Source organism: Macrotis lagotis, chromosome 6 (assembly GCF_037893015.1).
Source record: "Macrotis lagotis isolate mMagLag1 chromosome 6, bilby.v1.9.chrom.fasta, whole genome shotgun sequence".
Lineage (NCBI taxonomy): Eukaryota > Metazoa > Chordata > Mammalia > Peramelemorphia > Peramelidae > Macrotis > Macrotis lagotis.
This window is the reverse complement of record NC_133663.1, coordinates 91055127-91073439: the sequence shown is the minus strand read 5'-3', so window position 1 is coordinate 91073439 and position 18313 is coordinate 91055127. Positions and strand designations below refer to the sequence as shown.

General features: G+C 39.6%; 1 protein-coding gene across 4 annotated transcripts in view; it reads left to right on the top strand.

The window, feature by feature from the left end:
* Window positions 1-13773: 13773 nt before the first annotated feature.
* SLC25A30 (solute carrier family 25 member 30) overlaps window positions 13774-18313 on the top strand; it is a 38565-nt gene continuing 34025 nt past the window's right edge. The window contains exons 1-2 of one of the 4 annotated variants that reach the window (XM_074191698.1): window positions 13774-13988; window positions 17456-17499. The gene's annotated coding sequence lies outside the window, so the exon portion shown is untranslated. The other 3 variants (XM_074191702.1, XM_074191701.1, XM_074191700.1) reach the window with 3 other exon arrangements.

The window sequence follows — 18313 nt, the reverse complement described above, 5'->3', positions numbered from 1 at the left end:
GAGGTTTAAACAATTGATGGGGTGCGGAGAAGAAGAGATGGAGAGATTAAGTGACTTGGCCTATTAGGGTCATTCAGAAAATAGTTATCAGGGGTTGTATTTGAATCTAGATCTTTTCTGACTCCAAGGCTGGTCCCTATCCATCATACCACATATGGCTCACATAATTGCATAAAAACGACTTGAATAACTTACCTTTAAAAATAAATGCTATTTTTGCCATTTGTTGTGATGGTGTCCCATTTCAAATAAGCCTTCATGATAGGCTTGCTAAACTAAAGGAAGCTATTTAATCAGGACTTTTTTAAATTTACTTATTAAATTTAATATACACATATTATATTGAATGTAATAAAATTTCATAGATTCATACACCTTTCTCTTTGTTCTTAGTATACTGATGACTGTTCAGTCCCTAATGAAAAGTAAAAGAAAACAATTAAAAATCCAAGTGAATGAATGACACATATTGACTAGATTATGATATGCTCAGAGTTGGAAAGACCATTCTCCTGACCTATTTACCAGCACCTTCCACAAATGTTAGTAATTAGTTGGCCTTAGATTGAGTAGAAGATCAGTCCTGAATGCACTTGGGGAATTGCTAAGTGTTCCCAAAGAGATGCTGAAAAGGCCAATTTCTTTCACACCAGTATTCTCTTAGTGATATTCTTAGTAATATTCTCTTAGTGCATGTGCTTTATTCTTTTATTTTTTATTTTTTGCAAGGCAGTGGGGTTAAGTTATTTGTCCAAGATCACAGAACTAGGTAATTATTAAGTATCTGATTCTGGATTCGCACTCAGGTCCTCCTGACTCCAGGGCCCATGTTCTATCCACTAAGCCACCTAGCTACCCCCTTAATGCATACTTTTGAGAAGTTTATAAATATTACTGACCCAAAATGCAATGCTAAAATGCTTATCTATCCAGGATATAACATGTTGGGCATTATTGATTATTTAAGAATTTCTGCAAAAATAAACATTGAGATATATATATACATATATATATATACATATATATATATATGTATATATATATATACATATCTGTATGACTTTTTGTTTAGATATCTGTCAGGAAAAGGAGAGAGAATGAAATATAGCCTAAGAGTTGATATATTTGTATCCCCGAGATAGTAAGAGAACAAAAAAGACTTCTAGTCTACTAGAAAGGAGCTACGGGGGCAAAACTCATGTATTTGAAGGGGACACCATCTCCAGTGAAATGACACATTTTTCAAGTATCAAAGACATTAATATCCTCTTGATACCATATCCAGTTAAGTAGTTTGTGAAACATTGGATTTACAGATCTAAAAATTATCTCAGAAATCTTGATATGAGAACATTTGACTGGAAACAGAGGTGAAGCCTACACAGATGAATTATCTAAGTAGCCTTTTAAAATATTTTAATTGGATTTTTATTTAATTTGTTTTTGTTTTCATAGGTGTCATAAATCACCAATAGAATCTGTATCTGAAGTGGCACAGTATATAGAACACTCAATTGGATTCAGGAATATCAAGTTCAAATCTGGCTTTAAATTTATATTAACTGGGTGACCTTGGGCAAATATGCTTGTTACCTCCTTTAACTGCTATCATCCTCAGTTTTCAAAGTAGAAATAATAACTACTATCTCTTAGGATTGTTGCAAAGATAAAATTAGATTCTTTGCATATTTTTAAAGTATTATACAAATTTTGTTGTTGATATATTACTAATTGGCAATAATTCAGTCTCTACTTGGTGACTTCCAAGAATCAGGACCTTCTTGGAAAAGAACTTTCCTTCTGAAGAAAGGGCCATCTTTAGGGTATCTAATGGACTAATATTTCTATAGATCATAGGAACTGCATGGGTAGAGCTCACTTATCAATGCACAAAATGATTGCCTAAGCCTAAGGCCAAACCAACTATTTTTATTTTCTAGAAGTAACCCTGATTGCCCTAAATTCCATTGACCTTGGAGGTTGCTATTAACTATTTTTTTATGTTCTTTTTATATTTATTTATTTTTAAAATTTCCCCCCAGCTACATGCAAAAACAAGTTTCAATGTTTACTTTCAAAATATTTAGGTCCAAATTCTCTCCCTTCTTCCTACTCCCCTCCCCCCTCCCCCATTGAGAAAGCAAGTTACTTGGTATAGGTTAAAATCGTGTGCCATGAAAAACATTACTACAGTAGTCATGTTGCAAAAGTAAGTGTACCCCCCTACACACACACACACACACACACACACACACACACACACACAGAAAGAAAAACCTCAAGAAAAATAAAGTGAGAAGAAAAAAAGTATACTTCAGTCTGTATACAGACCATCAGCTCTGTCTTTGGGATGGTGAATTTTTCATTTATGGTACTAGCAATTTGTTTTTCTTCTTTCATTTTTTAAATCAAATTGACCAGAGGTTTATCAATTTCATTGTTTTTTTTCATAAAACAAGCTCTTGGTTTTATTTATTAGTTCAATAGTTTTTTTTTTTTGCTTTCGATTTTAATAATTTCTCCTTTAATTTTTAGAATTTCAAATTTGGTTTTTAACTGGGGGGTTTTAATTTCTCTAATTTTAATTGCATATTTAGTTCATTGATTTCCTCTTTTTCTAATTTATTCATGTAAGTATTTAAAGATACAATATATCCCCTGACAACCACCTTGAGTATATGCTGGAGGTTTTGGTATGTTGTTTCATTATTGTCATTATCTAGGATAAAATAATTAGTTCTTTCTATAATTTGTTGTTTGATCCACTCATTCTTTAAAATGAGGTTATTTAGTTTCCAATTAATTTTGGGTCTATATCTCCCTGGCCCAATATTGCATGTGATTTTTATCACATTATGATCTGAGAAAGATGTATTCACTATTTCTGCCTTTCTGCAATTATTAGGTTTTTATGCCCTAGTACATGACCAATTTCTGTGTAAGTTCTGTGTACTGCAGAAAAGAAAGTGTATTCCTTTCTATCCCCAATTTCCTCCATAAGTCTATCATGTCTAGGTTTTCTAACAATCTATTTGCCTCCTTAACTTTCTTCTTGTTTATTTTATGGTTTGATTTATCTAAATCTGAAAGCAGGAAGTTGGGGTCTCCCACTAGTAGAGTTTGGCTGTCTATGTCTTCCTGTAACTTCTTCAACTTCTCTAAGATTTTGGATGCTATACCATTGGATACATATGTATTTTATTTCTTTAGGTTTTTTACAAGGTAATTGGGGTTAAGCTTGCCCAAGGACACACAGCTAGGTAATTATTAAGTGTCTGAGACCAGATTTGAACTCAGGTACTTCTAACTCCAGGGCCAGCACTCTATCCACTGAGCCACCTAGCCACCCCAGTGCATACATATTTAGTATTGAAATTACTTTATTATCTATTGTACCTTTTAGGAGTTTCCTTCCTTATCTCTTTTAATGAGATCTATTTTTGTAGCTGCTTTATCTGAGATAAGTATTGTTACCCCTGCTTTTCTCACTTCACTTGAAGCAAAGTATGTTTTGCTCCAGCCTTTTACCTTTACTCTATATGTATCTCTCTGCTTCAAATGAGTTTCTTCTAAGCAGCATATTGTAGGATTCTGTTTTGTAATCCACTCTGCTATTTGCTTACATTTTAAGGGAGAGTTCATCCCATTCACATTCAAGGTTATAATTACTAACTCTTTATTACCCTCCATGTTATCTTCCTTCTGTTTGTATTTTCCCCCTTTTCCCCTTTATCCATATTCCCTGGTATTTTGTTTCTGAATACCACTACCTTCAGTGTGTTTGCCCTCCTTTATCAAACCCCCCCTCCACATTTTTCCCCCTTTCCCTTTGTCCCTTCTTCCTTCCCTTCTTTCTGTTGGTCCCCCCTTTTCTTTCCCTCCCCTTTCCCCCTTTTACTATTTTAAAGGTAAGAGAAGTTTGTTAACTTAACTGAGTGTATGCAAGTTAATTTTAAGCCAATCTGTTGAGTGTAAGATACAGGTGGTTCTCACCTCCTCCCTTCTTCCACTCTATTGCAATAAGTCTTTTGTAACTTTTACTGTAATGAGATTTACCCCATTCAGACTCCTCCATCCTCCCACCTCTTTACTGCCCTCCTTTTTAAGGAGGTATTGTTTTTAAATCATTCTATCTGAATCACAGAAAAGTCATGAGTGTGCTTCCCTTCTGGCTAAATATATTCTCTCTACTAGAATTACAATTATTGAGAGTTATTAGAGTCTTTCTCCCAGGTAAGGATATAGCCAGTTTCATCTTATTAAATAGCAGTTTCTTGAATAAGTCATCATTGTCCATTTCTTCTGGCTAATTAAATTCTGTCTAATAGAGTTACAGTTCTTGAGAATCATTACAGTCTTTCTCCCAGGTAGGGGTATAGCCAGTTTCGTCTTTATTTGATAACAAATATTTTCTCCCCGCCTCCTTTTATTTACCTTTTCATGTGTCTCTCGAGTCTTCTGTTCGAAGTCCAAATTTTCTATTAAGCTCTGGTCTTTTCATCAGGAAAAGTTGGAAGTCTCCTATTTCATTAAATGTCCACCTTTTGCCCTGGAAGCGATGGCTCAGTTTTGCTGGATAATGGATTCTTGGCTGCATTCCAAGCTCCCTTGCTTTTCAGAATATTGCATTCAAGGCCCTTTGATCCCTTAATTTTGATACAGCCAAGTCCTGTGCAATCTTTACTGTGCCTCCTAAATTCTTTCTTTCTGGCTGCTTGCAGGATTTTCTCTTTTATCTGATAGTTCTGGAATTTGACTACAATATTCCTTGGTGTTTTCCTTTTGGGATCCCTTTCTGAAGGGGATTGATGTATTCTTTCAATAACTATTTTGCCGCCTGATCATGATATCAAAGTAGTTTTTCATCACTAAATCCTGTAATATTGAGCCCAGGCTTTCTTTTTTTCTCTTCAATGTTTTCAGGAAGACCAATAATTCTTAGGTTATCTCTTCTTCATCTATTCTTGAGGTCAGTGGTTTTGCTGATGAGATAGCTTTCATTTTATTCTATTTTTTCAATTTTTTGGTTTTGTTTAACAGATTCTTGTTGTCTCATGAAGTCATTGGTTTCCACAGACTCCATTCATTTTATTTTAGGGAATAATTTTCTTCATTTACCTTTTGCAACTCCTTTTCCAATTTTTGTGAGAGTTTTCCATTTGACCAACTGAGGTTTTGAGAGAATTATTTTCTTTTTGCATTTGTCCAATTGTATTTTCCAAGCATTTGCTTTCTTGTTGCAAGGTGTTAATCTTCTCTTGGTTCCCAAATTTTCCAATTGATTTTTAAACTCCTTCCTGATTTCTTTAAGGAAGTTTTTCTGTGCTAGAGACCAAATCATATTCTCCTCAAAGGTTCTACATCTCTCTGAGTTAGGGTCTTTTATTTCTAGGAATTTTTCTATGGATCCCCCCTTTCCTCTAGCTTTTCTCCATTTTCCTAAGACCTTGTGTTGGGGAGGGGCTGGTTCACAGAGGTTTGGTGTTGGGATCCCTAGAGGCTTTACTCACTGGATTTATTAACTCCATGAGTGCTGGCTAGTAGGGAGAGCTAGAGACTTTGCTTACTGAGTGTAATATCTCCTTCTGACCAGTAGACATTGCTAGAAGCTGGAACTTATCTTCCAGCCCTTCCTGTAAGCCCCAGACTGTCAGCCCCACTGACACACCTCCACCCTCTAGTTGTTTCTCCAAGCCATTCCCACAGCGAAAACCTCCAGGGAAGATCTTAGGCTATTCTGGTTCTCACCCTGTCCCCCACCCTGCCCCTACCTCACCCACGTTCCTCAAAGACAGACCTTGAAGTAGGTGTTCTTCTCCTAGCTTCTCTTTCTGAGTTTTGTTGATCAGTTTCTGTTCAGACATTTGTTTCGTATTATATGTGAGGGAAGAGCAGGAGACCTTAGCACAGGACCTGTCTTCTCTCCTCCATCTTGGCCAGAAGTCTACATTTTACATATTAAGGAATTATTTTCTTGTATTTTTCACCTAGTTTTTAAGGTATACTCGTTATTGGCTTTTTGGGCTGTTTTTTTATTTGACCCAAATTGGTTTTTAAGATATTATTTTCTTCAGGATTTTTTTTTGTATCTCCTTCACTAAACTGCTGACTTAGTTTTCATGACTTTCCTGCATCTCTCTCATTTTTCTTCCCACTTTTTCTTCTACCTCCCTTACTTGATTTTCAAAATATTTTTCTTTTCAAGCTCTTCCATAGTCTGAAACCAATTCAATTTTCTTTTTGGAGGCTTTGGATTCAGAAGCTTTGACTTATGTTCTGATAATGTATTTTGATCCTCCATAGGATCAAAGTAATTGTCTATGGTCAGATTTTTTTTTCTTTTGTTGTTTGCTCATTTCCCTAGGCTATGACTATTTCGGTAGTAAACTACCAAGACATTGTCTGTTTTGCAGAACAAGTTAGGCATTAATCAATTCCATGGAGAATTTATGTCCTTGTTACTCAGGGCATCAAGACATCAGTAATTGACCTTAACCTGTGGATGAAGGACAAAGATTATCAGGGAAATCCTGTGTCTCATTTTTCTTCACTCCCAGTTAACAGTAAATAAAGTATGCACATGATATTATTAAATATCAGATTAACTGCTAGCTGACCTAATCTTGTCCAGTAAGTCAATTAATGTTTTTTGTAATGAAAGATTTTATTTATTTTGAGTATTACAAATTTACATCTATTCTTGCTTCCCTCCCCCCATCCCCCCACAGAAGACATTCTGTTAGTCTTTAAATTGTTTCCATGGTATGTATTGATCTAAGTTGAATGTGATGAGAGAGAAATCATATCCTTAGGGAAGAATATAAAGTATAAGAGGTAGCAAAATTACATAATAAGAATTTTTTTTTTTCTAAATTGAAGTTAATAGTTTTTGGTCTTTGTTCAAACTCCACAATTCTTTCCTTGGATACTGATGGTATTCTTCATCACAGATATCCCCAAATTGTCCCTGACTGTTGCAGTGATGGAATGAGAAAGTCCATCAAGGATGATGATCACCCCCCTGTTGCTGTTAGGGTGTACAATGTTTTTCTGGTTCTGCTCATCTCACTCAACATCAGTTCATGCAAATCCTTCCATTCTTCCCTGAATTCCCATCCCTCCTGGTTTCTTTCTTTTTTTGGTTAATATGACCTTATTTATACATTACTAAAATATTCTTGTTTAAGAATAAACATAATATCCTCTCCCCCACAAAAATATAGAACTTCATGAGAAATAAAGTAAAAGAAAGAGAAAAAAATGTGTTTCAATCTGTGTTGTGATGTGTGTTCTGATGTGTTCTGATACCATCAGCTCTGTCTTGGGTGGATCACATTCTTTATCATAAGTCTATCACAGAAGTTACTTCCATATTTTTCCACAGTTGCTGTTGCTGATTGTAATTCCCTCCATCCATTCCTCCCCACTACCATATATTATATCTCTCTCCTTTCACTCTGTCCCTCTTCTAAAATGTGCTATAGGGTAGCTTACAGAACACCAGCCCTGGGGCCAAGAGATCCCAACCCCACATACCACCCCAAAGACCCAGCAACCACCCAGCCCTGTGGTCCCAGACAGGCCACCCAATCCCAGCACCTTGCAAAAAGTAAAAAAACAAAATGTATTATATCTGACTATTCTCTCCCATGATCTACCCTCTCCTCTATCACCTACATCCCCCCCTTCCTCCTGTCCCCTTTCTCTCTTTTTGACTCTAGATGTCTATACACTATTGAGTGTGTATGCTGTTTCCTTTCTGAGTCATTTTTGATGAGAGTGAAGGTTCCCTCATTCCCCCTCACCTTCCCACTTTCCATATCATTGCAAAAGCTCATCATAAAAAAAAATCTTTGATATGAAATATCTTAGTATTCCATCTTTCCTTTCTTTCACTCCCAGTACATTTCCCAAGTCAACTAATTGTTTATTAATTTATGAATGCACACTAATTTCAAAACATATAGTTTAATTTTTAATTTTTTTACCTTTTTTTGGTTGCCTTATGCTTTTTTTTTAAGGTTTTTGCAAGGCAAATGGGGTTAGGTGGCTTGCCCAAGGCCACACAGCTAGGTAATTATTAAGTGTCTGAGACCAGATTTGAACCCAGGTACTCCTGACTCCAGGGCCGGTGCTTTATCCACTATGCCACCTAGCCGCCCCATTATGCCACCTAGCCGCCCCACTACGCCACCTAGTCATCCCTACCTTATGCTTTTATGTCAAAGTCAATTGCCTATGCATCAGTGTCTTACCCTCTTTCCCCCATCCCTCCCCAACCTTACCTTGTAGAAAAGAAAAACAAAAATTTTAAGAAAAATCAACTGTCATCTTGACTGCACTTGATGCCTACTTTGTAGATCCATGATCTCTTCTTTCTTTACTGGGGGAAGGAAGGAGTGTTTTATTTTTTATTTAAATTAGTCAGAGTTGAACTCAGAGCACATTTTAAATTGAAAACTATAACCAGCATTGAGTAGATATGTATCCCTCTAGCCTCAGAAGTTCTTAGGCTGGATTTTTAAAAAAATAATTTGATAGACATTTTGTGTAATTGATTTATTTTATAATCTTAAATATTTTATTTTATGTATAAGGAGTTATATGTATGGGTGCTGAGTTTTTTTTTTTATCCATGTAGATTGTGTGTGGCCACTTGAAAGGAGGAAAGAATAGATAGTGCTAATAAATTCCTCGTACCCTTTTTTTTTTTTTTGGTTTTTGCAAGGCAAATGGGGGTTAAGTGGCTTGCCCAAGGTCACACAGCTAGGTAATTATTAAGTATCTGAGGTCGGATTTGAACTCAGGTACTACTGACTCCTGGTGCTCTATGCACTGCACCACCTAGCCGCCCCTGTCCCACCCTTTTTAAAGGAAGACTGACTCCTGCCTGGAAGAAAAGCTGAAAGTTGAAACCAGAGGCTGACCACTCTGCATTCTTCAGAGAGAGAAGATGCTGGGCTAGAATTATACGTCTGCTTCCTATAATATTGCTAGTTTAGGTAAGTAATTTTTGGGTTTAGGCTATACTCCTGATCTCTATCTCTAAATTGAGAAAAAATATATATCCTGCTATATAGCCAAGGATTGATTCCCTTCTGAACAGATTCTAATCTGTTCCACAGTAAGCATACTCATTTCTCCACATTGGTGGCAAAACAAATCAGTGAAAATATACATGGGAAAAATATACCAGACAATATGGAATGAATAAGCTTTCCCTTTGGAAGTGAGATAACTTTACTGAGAGAGAGACAGACAGACAGACAGACACACACACACACACACGCACAGAGAGAGAGAGAGAGAGAGAGAGAGAGAGAGAGAGAGAGAGAGAGAGAGGAGAGTCTATAGGCTGTAGGGTAGTAAACTGGAGATTGCCAACTTCTCTACATGTTAGCTTCTTCCCAGATTCTTTGTCCTTTCATGGACCTGTAGGGAGATTGGAATCAATATGTCCTATTAGACAAAACTAATTGCTTTTCTCTTTGGCCCTTACCAACTCTGCAATCATACAGATGAGGGGCATTGAGTAATTAATATCCACTAATGAGGAGAGGTCCATAAAATTTATCCTTTGAGCAAAGGGTTACATAAGCAAGTTATCCTGAGAAGGGATAGGCTTTACTAGACTGCCAAAGGAGTTCATGACAAAAAAAGATTTGAGAACCCTTTTCATGTTTCTTAATCATAATGAACATTTTTGATAATCATTGAAAAAAAAAACCTCATGCTCTCATTTAATTTTATATAGACATTCTCGGCACTCAGTAATGAGTGGAATATTCTCAGTCAAAACTCTCACAAGGTTAATATTTCTAGCAAAGTCCTCTCAGGGTTAAGAAATATTAAGAAAAACAAACGATTATTATTGGACTATTCCTAGAAAGACCTTGCATTCCAAAAGAGAAACTCATGAGCCATCTGCTTTTTGATAAGACTCTTTTTGCAAACTGGAAAGTCAGGTTAACCATAGACTTTACTTCATTAAGATAATGATGAAGGTTCCAAGTTACCTTTCCATCTGGTGGGGAAAAATATTATTTCCATAATTTCTTTTCTCTGTGTCTGTGTCTGTTGCTGGGGTAGATTTTTCCTCAAATAAGATTATACCTCCAGAGACCCAGCCAATGGGTTAAAGAAGAAGGTGGTTAGGGAGAGGGACCTGTGTTAGGACCTTGCTTGACTGTCCTTTGATCCTTGCCATCTTTGGTGAGAGATTTGGGGTTTTTCCCTTCTCCTGAGAAAAACCAAATAAACTTGCTTTTGCTCAGAGCAGTCCCTGAAGATTTTCTTGAGTGTATTTTTATCCCACGCAGTAATAATGTAATAAATGGATTTTTATGCATGTTTCAATAACTGACCTTCATGTCTGTTAGGGACTGTTGTGTGTGGGAGCACTGTAAACTATCATCACTTGGTGTCCTTGAGCACTAGAGTCTTATTTTACTAAGTGACACAGGAGTGGGAGTGGATTAGAGACTGGGAAGGATATTTAAACACTGGTATTTGGTTCAATAAATGCAGTACTGGGAGACCTTGGTGTATAGGGAAAAACTTGTCTTTCTTGTCTCCCACCCCTCCAATGCTTGCCTGGGGGAAGATTGAGGGAGTTCAGAGGTCTGAACTGGGACTCAATACATGTCCACCCATGCTATAGAGAAAAACTCAATGAAACTATTGGTTTCAATTCGATTCTTTTTTAAAAATTTAATTTAATTTTTTTCCAATTACATGTAAGGGTAGTTTTCAACATTCATTTTTTTTGTAAGATTTTGAGTTTCACATTTTTCTATCTCCATTCCTTCCCTCCCCCTTCCCCATAACAGTGAGTAATCTGATACAGGTTATACATATACATCCATGTTTAACATATTTCCAAATTAGTTATATTGTGAAAGAAGAATCAGAACAAAAGGGAAAAAACATGAGAAAGAAAAAAAAACAAAATAAATTTTAAAACATGAAAATAGTATGTTTTGCTCTGCATTCAGATTCCATTTTTTTTCTCTGGATGTGGATGTTTTGCATCATAAATCTTTTAGAATTTTCTTTGATTGTTGAACACTGAGAGGAGCTAAGTTTATCGCAGTTGATCATCACATGATGTTGCCATTACTGTATCCAATGTTCTCTGGGTTCTGCTCACATCACTCAGCATCAGTTCATGAAAAGTCTTACCAGATTTTTCTGATGTTTCATGATTTCTTACAGTAACAGATTACTCTGATTTTTTTCACCTCACTGAATTTTTAGTCACAGAAATATTAACCTGATAACAGTTTAAATTTGTATAGAACTTTATGGATACAGAACACTTTGTGCACATCATGCTAACTGATTCTGGGATTTAGAGTTGGCAAGAGCCTTAGAGACCATCTATTTGCAGATATGGAAACTGAGGCTCACGAAATTTATGCTCATGGACTGTCTGATGCTCTTTCTGTTATATCTGTCATGCATCCTGGATGATAAACCTCAGTTATTATCTGATTAATAAGCTGAAAATCTAAACAGACAGGAATTCAAAGTTCTAAGTATGAGTTAAAACAGCTGGGATTGATATCACATGGACTTTTTTTGTAACCCCTTGCACACTCAGTATGCTAAGGCACTTAGTGGGAGCTTAATAAATGTTTTCTAAATGATTGATTATTCCCTATTACTGCCTACTGCTCATTTGGGATCAGCCCTCCCTTTATAATTACACATTTTTCTTGAGTATTGACTGCTGTGACTTTCAGTTTCTCACTAGCCCCTGGCAAAAGGGGGCTAAGCCACCCCCAGGTGTCTCTGTGAGGTATATGTGTTTGTGTGTCCTCCAGAGTTCAGTACACACAGTAGTAAATAAGCATTTAGTGGTAGCTTAAATGCTACTCTTGTAAAAAATTGTGTTACAGATAATTAATTTTGGTCTAGTTCTACATTTAGATATCATAAAGAAAGTAAATTCCTACATTGTTGGAGTCCATAATTATGTCTTATTTCACATTCTGAATCCATTATCTCCCTGTTGAAAGGTGAGTAGATTAATTCTGTGAACCCTAAAATTGTAAAAACCTTAAAATATAGAGTTAAATAAATTGAGAGAATATACAGGTTAGACTTTTTAAATTTTATTCTCTAAGATCTCTAAGGAGGTGGCCACTGAGGCAGTAACCACACCTGAACTGGAAAGCTGTTGGACTTTTATACAAAAACAAAGAATAGGGAAAATTATTAGCTCTTTTTATGGCCTGACCATGAAGACTGCACAATATTAAGTTGCTCAAATGCTCCTCAAGGATTAACAACGTTGTATACTTTCTGGTGTCTTCTTGTTGCTTCCTGGCAGGACAAGTCTCCCAACATACTGATCGTTGACCTCCTGAGTTTGTCATTAACATGGGGGGAAATATCCAGGAGTCTTAATTTCTTACTATGTTGACCAGATCACTGATATGTGAAGCCTGAGTACTCTTCTGAAGAAATCAATCTTTTTATGGGAAGTTTTGAAAATCATTATACTTAACAGTTCCCAGTAGTGCTCTGGCAGCCTGTTCCAGTGTTTCTTGGCACCATATTAACTTATTTTGCTTTATAGACTAATGAAAGTATTCCCTGGCTTGGTTTTGTAATTCTTTGCTCCAATTATTTTGGCAATCATAATACTTCCTTAGTCTTGTATTAACTAGACAATTTGACTTGTACTGATTGTAAACTAAGTATACCCCCCCCACACACACACACATAAACAGAGGAAATTTTTTTTTTTTAGTTTTTAAAAAGGGAAGCTACAACCAAAAGCTAGAAGACAAAAGTAGCTTTCCATTTCCTGTTTGTGGTGGTGGCTGTAAAGTTTACAGTATTTTGATTCATCAGGAGGAGGCAAATGGAATGAGGGGGAAATGAAGCTGTTTCTAATTGTTTCTAGTTGATAGGTTACAAAGATATATTGCCAAGGACACGAGGATTCTGGTAACTAGGTTGCTACCATTAACAGCAAGATCGCAGCAAAGTAAGCAAAGATGTGATTCCATCTCAGACTCCTAGGTGCCACGAAGAAGTTGGTTCTTCAAGTCCCTTTCAGCTCTAATAGAGAGGGGTAAGATGTTCCCAGCCACATTCCGTGCATCCTCGAGTAGCAAAAGGAACCAAATCATCTTTTGCTCCCCTCCCCTGACCCACCAACTCTTGGCACCCTTCGACTGTGCGTCTGTAAGCCGCCGCCACCGAACACGCTAAGCCAGCAGGAGTTACTTGGGACTGCGGGGCCGCGGGGAGCCTCTGTGCAGACTCCGGGGCCCGGGCCTCAGGCCGGAGTCCTGTCCCAGCTCTTAGAGCTGAAGGACTCGCTAGTCCAGGAAGCGGCCGCGGGACTCGGAGCCGGGGCCAGGGCCGGCTTCTGCTCCGCAGCCCCGCTCGGCAAAGTCAGGCGCGAAAGAGCCGCTTCCCCCAGAGGGGCCCCGGAAGAAGGGGGTAGGGCACCCCGGGGGGGTGCGCCCCCGCCCCGGGTCACCCGCCCAGCTTGGGGGCGCCACCGCAGACAGGGAAGGAGCCAGTCCCGGGCCGGCGCGGGCTGCGGAGCAGGGCCAGGGCGGCCCCACGGCCCGGAGCTTCCCGAGGTGGGCGGGGCCGGCGAGCCGGGGGCGGGGCCTGCCGGCACGCCGGGGCGGCTCCGCCAATGGGAGGCGAGCCGGCCGGGGAGCCGGGGGCGGGGCTCGGGCGCGCAGGCCGCGGCTCCGGCCTTGTGCAGCGCGGCGGCGCCTCCCGGGCCTCTCCGCCTGCGCCTTCCCCGGAGCCGGAGCCCGAGGAGCCGCCGGAGCCCGAGGAGCCGCCGGAGCCCGAGGAGCCGCCGGAGCCCGAGGAGCCGCCGGAGCCCGAGGAGCCGCCGGAGCCCGAGGAGCCGCCGGAGCCCGAGGAGCCGCCGGAGCCCGAGGAGCCGCCGGAGCCCGAGGAGCCGCCGGAGCCCGAGGAGCCGCCGGAGCCCGAGCCCGAGCGGGCCCCGGGTAAGTTCTGCGGGCGCCCGGCGGGGCGGGCTGGGCTCGGGGTCCCGCCGCGGCCCCGGGGGTGGGTTAGGGGGCAGCCCCGGCCCGAACGGGCGGCGCCGACCAGGCCCGCCGGGCCCGCACCTCGGGCCCCAGAACCCCGGCGGGGGAGCGCGAGGTCCCGACAGGTGCCCCTGGGGCCGCCCTGCTTCATCTGCCCTGTTCCGTCTTAATTAAGAGCCGCGATTCAGAGCCTTGCACTTGGGTCGGGGGAGCTGAGTTCTAATCCCGATTCTGCGCCTCGCTCAGCCCCTTCTCTAAAATGGGGGTGACAGTGGGGACGACCTGCCCCAAACAGGGACAGACTTTGCGAACCCCAAAGTGTCAGATGAGCCATTAACAGTCTTTAGAGCTCTTGCTCGTTTTTATCATGCACTTTAATTTTTTTCCTGGTTCCATTTGTTATTTTTAAGTCTGTTGAGCGCATGCGAGGGCTGCTCAGGTGGGTCGGCAGCCAGCGGTCCTGTGTGATGGGCAGTGGTCTCCGGGTCATTCAGTGTTTCTGGGCCTTATTTATCAGGACCGTGAGGCAGGCGATCTAAGTCATCCCTTCTCTATTTCTATAGTGAAAAAGGCCCTTAAGATTGCAGTTGTAAGTAATGATGTGTGTGTGTACATTGACAAACTGGGGGCCTTTCCACACCAAAAGAGCCTGTGTGATTTTAACTTGCTAGAAATCTGAGATTGCCTCACAATTTAAAGGATCGTTTATATTTTTCAAAGGACTGATCACTCTGAGTCTGAGAAAGTCCTAAGTAGGACAGAGATCTGAGCCAGTTCAGTTTCAGTCAACAGAACTTTGTGGAGGATGTCGTTTGTGCTGGTCTTTGGAGATGTGAGGATGAAAAATGACACAGGTCCCTGAACTATTCCAGTTTAGGGATAAAATGTACACAGATAACTGGCAAGCTGCAAAGTAGATTATTAGTCCATAGTCAGGCCAGAACTATGAGAAATTCAAAGGGAGAACTCTAGAATCAGGTTAGGAGGGATTTGGGAACTTTCACAGAAATTGTGGACCTTAAATTGAGTTGGATTTCAAGACACAGAAGGAGGGAATGACCTTTTATATTTTGTGCCAGTCACTATAAATAATAGAGTACTATTATTTTCTGAGTTTTTACAGCCAGGGAAACTGAGGCAAACAAGTTTAATGACTTGCTTAGAGTCACACTAGTGGATGAGGCCCTATTTGAATTCAGATCTAACTCCCAGCCCCATGCTTTTATTCACTATGCCAAGTTTGTTTTAGACATGGGGGATGGTGGGTACTTATTTATATAGAGAGAGAGAGGCTGAAGAAGCAGGATAGGGAAGAGTCTGTACTTTGGTTTGGCTGCACTATAAAGATGGGTCTTTTGAAATAAGGTAGAGTAGAGATAGAGAATGTCAAGCGGAGGAGTTTGTATTTTATTCTTTATTTAATTTTCTTTTTTATATTTTATTGATGACTGGTGTTTGTGAGATTCATTTACATCCCACCTTTATTTTTTATTATTTTTTTATTTTTGCAAGGCAAATGGGGTTAAGTGGCTTGCCCAAGGCTACACAGCTAGGTAGTTAAATGTCTGAGGTCACATTTGAACTCAGGTACTCCTGTCTCCAGGGCTGGTACTCTATCCACTGCATCACCTAGCTGCCCCTTACATCCCTCCTTTAAATTGAACCCTTTTTGTATCAGAGAAAAAAATTAGGGGAAAAAATCCAACATGGGAAATTACATGTGAGACTGCATATATGACATTTTGCCACTTCTCTCCTCCACCTCAACTGCAAAAGAGGATGGATGTTACTCATTCTCTGGGACTTTTGTTGATTTTTAGATTCCTCAAAACAATTTCCTTCATATGTTCATTTATATTGCTGTTGTCAATCAACAAGAATTCATTTCATGCGTACTCTATACTAGGTACTTAAGATTCAGAGTTTAAAAGAAAGGCAAAAGTTAGCCCCTACTCTCAAAGAGCCCACAGTTTAATGAAACAACATGAAGACCACTATGTACAAAGACACACACACACACACAAATATATGAAAAATAAGATGGTTGAAGGAAGACACTAATATTAAAAAGGGATCAGAAAAAACTTTGAACAGAATTTGGGATTTTAGATGGAACTTGAAAGAAACTGGGCAAGCCAAGGGGTGAAGAGGCATGTGGAACAGCCAAAGAAAAGCTTGGAGTTGGGAGATGGAGTGAAACATGCAAGGAACAGCAAGGCCATTGTCACTGTATTGAAGAGTGCAGGAAGGGGGAGCAAAGTGGAATAAAATTGGAAAGATAGGAGGGGATCAGGTTGTCAAACCGAGGACTTTATATTTGATCCTGGAAGTGACTACAAATCAAAGGACTTCATTAAATGGGGGAAATGAAATGGCCAATTCTGTGTTTTAGGAAGATTATTTTGGCAGCTGAGTGGAGAGTGGATTTGAGGCAGGGAAAACAAATAGACAATTGCAATAGTTCAGGCTTGAGAAAATGATAGTCCTACACCAGGATGGTGGATGTGTTAGAGGAGAGAAAAGGAGGGAGGCAAAGATCTTAGAAAGGCAAAATCAGCAAGATGTAGTAAAAGATTGGATATGGGAATGGTGAAGATAGGAAGTTTGCAAGAGAGGAGTTTTGAAAGGAGCAAGATTTTGAGTTCACTTTTGGGAATGTTGAGTTTAAATTGTCACTATTGTTCTCCTGATTCATTTAAAGGCTTTTGAATCACAGTTACATAATGTACATTGAGAGGAACAATCAATCAGTAATCTTTTATTAAATGGCACATGCCAGCTATGGTGCTTGGTGTTGGGGTGCAAACCCCAAAAATGAAACAGTCCCTCTCCTCCAAAAGACTACATGTAAAAGGGGGTAGCAACATGTACATATAGGCAAGAACCATGACTGGAAGTCAGTAAATAAGAGACTAGAGGGCCAGGTAGGATGTATTAGAGTCTTTTGTGAGAGATTATGAGGATTAGTGCTTAGATAATTGGACTGTGAAAAAGAGATTGTGGAGATAGAATCAACAGGATTGAGCACCAGAGGAGATATTGGAGTAAGTGATAAATAAGTGTCAAAGATAGCCTTGAGGTTTCATTTTTGAGTGGTCTGGAGGTACCATCAGCAGAAATAGGAAAAGGATGGATTTAGAGGTGAAAATAAATAGTTTTGAACATCCTGAATTTGAGGAGTTGAAGGATTATCTACATGGAGATTGGGTCTCAAAAAACATTAGACCTGGAGAATTTATTCTCATTTGCATAGAGGTAATAATTAAATTATGGGAGTGGCTGAGATGATGAGGGGGATAAGGGAAAAGCCCACACTAAGGGAGCAAGGAGGAGGAGGAACAGAAAAGGTGAAGACAAATGAAGAGAAGTCAGAGAGGTGAGTTGACTATTATGATCTCAGCAGAAATTTCTCTTTCCTTCCTCAGGTTTTCCTGCTGGACCTCTCCTTTGCCTATAATGTTAAATTAAGGTAAGCTGTTTTATTTTTCATCTTTTAATGAAAGCTCCAGCACAGTGTTTTGCATATAGAAACATTTAATAAGGAGTTATTGAATTGGGCCTGACATTTATTAAAGGCATAATAAATGCTTGTCAACAGATTGACTAAACTGAGTGAGAGCTGTATCCTGGAAGACAAGGAAGGAGAAACCCTGTCAAGAAGTGAAGAATAGGGGTGGCTAGGTGGTGCAGTGGATAAAGCACTGGCCCCGGAGTCAGGAGTACCTGGGTTCAAATTCGGGCTCAGACACTTAATAATTACCTAGCTGTGTGGCCTTGGGCAAGCCACTTAACTCCATTTGCCTTGCAAAATTCCCCCCCCCCCAAAAAAAGTGAAATGCTACTGAGAGGGTTAAGGAAGAAAAATGAGAAAAGTCCCTTGGATTTGAAAATAGATCATTGATGGTTTTGTAGAGGATAATTTGAATAGAGTGGAGCAAGACTTCGTGGAATTGGGAAATGAGGTTGTGAGGAAGTAGAGGCAGGCCCTGTAGACTTTCTAGTCTTTCTATAAGTATGGGATAAAGGGACAGAAAGGTGATACTCTGAAGGAGGACTTAAATGTGGTCGTAGTAGGCAGAGTAGGAGTCCTTAGAGAAGAAGAAATTGAGGATAAAACGTGGGGTATCATGGATAGCAGAATGTCTTGAGGGAGCAAGAGGTGATTAGAATAAGGATATAGGAATGATATAAAGACTAACAAGCTGCCTTCTGTGGGGAGTGGGGGGAGGAAAAAAAGATTGGGGGAAATTGTAAAATTCAAAATAAATAAAACTTTTCTAAAA